Below are 6,000 nucleotides of genomic sequence, written 5' to 3'. Positions count from 1 at the left end.
AATAGAACTTAACATGCGATTTAGTTCTACTTTTGTCTTAAAACTCATAACATGTATTTCACAAACCATATAGTACACAAATCACATTTTCTTAATACAACATAAGTTTAACTTATGAAAACATATCAACTTATGTAATTTATATGATCAATAGAAATATCAATAAGATATTTGGAAAGTGGAAGGACATGTGTGTACCTCTATGCATCTTCAAATAGCACTCGATAAATTATCCTCGAGAATTCAATATCCTCCTTATCCAAAATATACTCAAGTTCCACAATCATTCACCTCATAAGAACAATAAAAATTAGCATCCATTGTAGAACAATTCAAATTGACCATCTTAACTTGCTTATATATATTCCTAAACTCTTATATGAACTAATTATGACATTCATATACAAATCCTTATTCTAATCGAACTCACATCATTGTCCTCACTTGCTAACCATAATAAACCGCATTTCTCTTAACAACTAATATAGTTTGCAAGTTCAAATTCTCCATCCCACACTCTAGTGTAACATGAGGGTTTACAAAACAATACCAATTTCTGAATTTACTTACTTACCTACAACAAAAATCAACAACTAATTTCATACTTTAACTTGAAATAGAAATGGAATTCAGATTATAGAATTCAAAAGAGAAAATAAGTTTCAATCTAATAATTGAGCAAAAGTTTCAATCTTTAATATCAACCACCCAATAATATCAATTTAAACTCATAATCTGATTTTCCAACTCAATAACAAATTCAGTTATACTTATGAAAATCAAAACTATTATAAATATACAAATCAGATTACTATTGATGAAATAAGAGTCAAAACACTCAAAATTTATACCTTCACAATTGGAATCAACTCCATTTGAAACATGAAACAATCGAGAGGAGGAGAACCCCAACATCAACTTATTTCCGGCGACTGAAATGCACGGAAAAGCATAAGCTCATCGAAGCAGCAGCAACATCAACCGGAATTCGTGGCATAACATCCATGAAGCAGAGGATAAAAAAAACAGCAGCCCAATACCAACGCCCAAAGCAGAGGAGAAAGAAAAGAACAGAGGAGCAGCAATAATCAACAACATAATAGAGGAGAGAGAAAATCCGTAACAACAGTAGCGGCAGCAGCAGCGCAACGACCACGACAACAAGTCCGGCGTGTCATTCGTCGGTGGGTATCAGGCAGGACCTGCGGGAGAAAGAGAGAGAATTGGAATTTTTTTTTGTTTTTTTGGGGTTTTGAGTGAAGAAGGAAGCTAGGGTTTTTATTTGCCAAAGAAGGTACTTGGAGTTGACAGCAAATGAAAGTTGTGGCTACTTCTTATTAAGCCACGAAATAACAAATGGGTTTCCTTTTTTTTTTTCTTTTTAAACTTAAAATCATTTACTAAATCCAAAAATATTTGATAAAATCTACACCATCATAATTGTATTTAAAATAATAATTCTTAGTAATCTTTGATTGATATAAAGCATAGTTAAACTAATAAATATAATTACTTAATTTAAAACATGCTTAAAAATACTGGCTGTTACACTCTATAACCCTTAGAATAAATTTCGTCCTCGAAATTTGAAAACTTAAAACTTTAGATCATTTCAAAACGAATACATCACATAAAATATTTTCACAAAAATTAACTCAGAACTCATAACGAACTATAATATCTTATAAGAAAAAAAAATTTCCTAACTTCTGCAATCTCAATCAATATAATTCGATCATTTTCTTATAGCCACTCAAATCTAAAACATCAATAGACTTTCAACTTTTGCAAATTTCGCAACACTCAACCTTTATCTTCTCATTTTCAGTTCCTCAATTTTCAATTAACTAATAACCCAATCAATTTCAAACATTCTCAAATATCCTTCTTAATCAATATGTCATGATATGGAGATCACGACAACTCCGAAACAACCATGCTCTTATACCACCTGTAACAGCCCGCACTTCCGAGCTGTTAGCTAAATCCACTTAAGATACGCTAATTACAATTAACGTTAATAACCTCGAATTACATTCACTTGCAGCGGAAACATAACCCATAAACGATCCTGAACCCGTGGTTCAGAGCCCACAACAATCATCCTCAATAACCAAATAACATATTACATAATACCTTGCTCGATTTCTAAAGCAATATAATAATGATTTATTCACCAATAAGGATATATAACCTAAATACAACCTCTGAACCATTACATGTAATTATAATCTTGACACCTAATTCTTTCTGTTACTCCGTTCCGAGTTTCCCACACACAAACCTGCAAGATCATTAATAATGAACTCTGCCCCCACCAGGACAGGTTCCAAGAACAAAATCAGGAAAACTGAGTACACACTGTCCAACCAGAACATCATTTTAGTGGCTTAAAACACATTTACAGATTTAAATTTATCTCACGAAACGATTGTAAACAAGATATAGCGAAGCCATAAATAAAGAATTATATAACAAATATTCGAGCACAATCTGTAAGATTACTTCTATAGAACTAATACGATCTTCCGAAATCAACCCTGACTTACTTTACCTTAGTAAATCTCTCCCCTTCTGTGGATCATACACAAACACATTTAATCCATATGTATATGGTAGTTAACTCCTACATAAATTCCTTACAAGTTTCTTGATAAATCATTTCCCTAATTGACGCATGAATTACATAACTTGAGTGAGTAAAACATCAATTTAGAAATTAAAGTTGGAAATAACTTTCCACAAAACCACTCGAATACTCAAATACATATTCTATTTTCTTTCAGAAATCATATTATACTGGGGAAGAGAACACGAATAGAGTTGCCTTCCAGGCGAGTTCTCTAAGCTTTTTACAAGGGACGTCTCCCTCTTCCATTTTGTACTGCTTGCAAGACTTTTAGGTCATGACCCCACACATAACGGAGCAATACCCGCTCCAGAGCATATACCTGCTCTAACACATAATGAGCAATACTCGCTCTACGAATGTTGTTCATCACTGCTTAGCAGCTTCTTCCCCTCATAAAAACATAATCAAAAATACATAATTTCTTTTTTTCGAAAACTCAGATTCGTAAATCTCAAATTCTCATAACAGAATCACTTCCAGGTATTAAATATACCCAAATTAAATTGCTTGCATAATATAATTGAGTTTCTAGTAACTTGGTATAAATCAGCCTTTTATAAAAATTCTTTGGCTAAATCCCTTTCAAATACGGATTTTAAAGAAACTATGCTTCAATCCTATAAAAGATTATTCCAAACAAAACATTGCTTATCAAAAGATCATACCTCCAAATTAGAGTTTCTATTTTATGTTAACTTTATATCTAAGACACAAATGCTCTTTACGAAGAATAAGCTTTCCATTTAATATTATTTAGCAATCCATCAAACTCACAAATATCTCCAACATATATTTCCTATCTTACAAAACCCATTTTCAAGGATTCGGAATTCTCCAAAGACTACCTCTGAATAATGTGATGTATCTTTTAGTCTGAAGTTCTTTTCCTTCCCAAAACACATTTATAAGCTTAGTTATAACTTTACAGATGCATACTAAATCTAATATCCCAAATGATTCATTGCTAGCTCCAGTAGTGTCATATATTCCCAGCGTATAACCAAAGTTTCTTCAAGAGAATAACTAAATGTGCTTCTAAAGAATATAATTTAATCACCATTTGGATTTCTTCCCCTCACAAACATATAACACGATAATTAGTTTATGAACTTAGAAACTCTTTTCCCCAAAACCGAAAGATACAAATCCTCAAAATTTATATCGGAAAACTCCTTCCTTTTGAAGACTCATCTTATAGTCATAATGAATCACATCACAAGCATCTATCTATAATTTACATACACAATGTAGATTCATAATTTTTAATATATATATATATTAATTATCCTTGATATCTCACTCTAGAGTCAAATCAATCTATAGCTTACATGTACTTGAACTCATACGCCTAACTTAGTGAAACCATAGTCTAGTTCATGAGCTTGTTAAGCACTTTGATATTATGGCAACTTACTTACTCCCTAGAATGTATAAACTCAACTTGAGAGGATTATATATATATATATATATATATATATATATATATATATATATATATATATATATATATATATACTGATAAACATGTCTGAACACTCCGACGTATAACTCATTTATATATAACAAAACAAAATTTTACTATTGAGTCTCAAAACAACATAACTTATAGCTAATAGAACTTAACATGCGATTTAGTTCTACTTTTGTCTTAAAACTCATAACATGTATTTCACAAACCATATAGTACACAAATCACATTTTCTTAATACAACATAAGTTTAACTTATGAAAACATATCAACTTATGTAATTTATATGATCAATCGAAATGTCAATAAGATATTTGGAAAGTGGAAGGACATGTGTGTACCTCTATGCATCTTCAAATAGCACTCGATAAATTATCCTCGAGAATTCAATATCCTCCTTATCCAAAATATACTCAAGTTCCACAATCATTCACCTCATAAGAACAATAAAAATTAGCATCCATTGTAGAACAATTCAGATTGACCATCTTAACTTGCTTATATATATTCCTAAACTCTTATATGAACTAATTATGACATTCATATACAAATCCTTATTCTAATCGAACTCACATCATTGTCCTCACTTGCTAACCATAATAAACCGCATTTCTCTTAACAACTAATATAGTTTGCAAGTTCAAATTCTCCATCCCACACTCTAGTGTAACATGAGGGTTTACAAAACAATACCAATTTCTGAATTTACTTACTTACCTACAACAAAAATCAACAACTAATTTCATACTTTAACTTGAAATAGAAATGGAATTCAGATTATAGAATTCAAAAAGAGAAAATAAGTTTCAATCTAATAATTGAGCAAAAGTTTCAATCTTTAATATCAACCACCCATATAATATCAATTTGAATCTCATAATCTGATTTTCCAACTCAATAACAAATTCAGTTATACTTATGAAAATCAAAACTATTATAAATATACAAATCAGATTACTATTGATGAAATAAGAGTCAAAACACTCAAAATTTATACCTTCACAATTGGAATCAACTCCCTTTGAAACATGAAACAATCGAGAGGAAGAGAACCCCAACATCAACTTATTTTCGGCGACTGAAATGCACGGAAAAGCAAAAGCTCATCGAAGCAGCAGCGACATAAACCGGAATTCATGGTATAACATCCACGAAGCAGAGGATAAAAAAAAACAGCAGCCCAATACCAACGCCCAAAGCAGAGGAGAGAGAAAAGAACAGAGGAGCAGCAATAATCAACAACATAATAGAGGAGAGAGAAAATTCGCAACAACAGTAGTGGCAGCAGCAGCGCGACGACGACGACAACAAGTCCGGCGTGTCATTCGTCGGTGGGTATCAGGCAGGACCTGCGGGAGAAAGAGAGAGAATTGGAGTTTTTTTTTTTTTTTTGGGGGTTTTGAATGAAGAAGGAAGCTAGGATTTTTATTTGTCAAAGAATGTACTTGGAGTTGACAGCAAATGAAAGTTGTGGCTACTTCTTATTAAGCCACGAAATAACGAATGGGTTTCCTTTTTTTTTCTTTTTCTTTTTAAACTTAAAATCATTTACTAAATCCAAAAATATTTGATAAAATCTACACCATCATAATTGTATTTAAAATAATAATTCTTAGTAATCTTTGTTTGATATAAAGCTTAGTTAAACTAATAAATATAATTACTTAATTTAAAACATGCTTAAAAATACGGGCTGTTTGACTCTACCACCCTTAAAATAAATTTCGTCCTTGAAATTTTAAAACTTAAAATTTTAGATCATTTCAAAACGATACATCACATAAAATATTTTCACAAAAATTAACTCAGAACTGATAACGATCTATAATATCTTATAAGAAAAAAAATTTCCTAACTTCTGCAATCTCAATCAATATAATTCGATCTTTCTCTTATAGCC

Source organism: Beta vulgaris, chromosome 1 (assembly GCF_026745355.1).
Source record: "Beta vulgaris subsp. vulgaris cultivar EL10 chromosome 1, EL10.2, whole genome shotgun sequence".
Lineage (NCBI taxonomy): Eukaryota > Viridiplantae > Streptophyta > Magnoliopsida > Caryophyllales > Amaranthaceae > Beta > Beta vulgaris.
Note: the sequence above shows the minus strand (reverse complement) of the source record.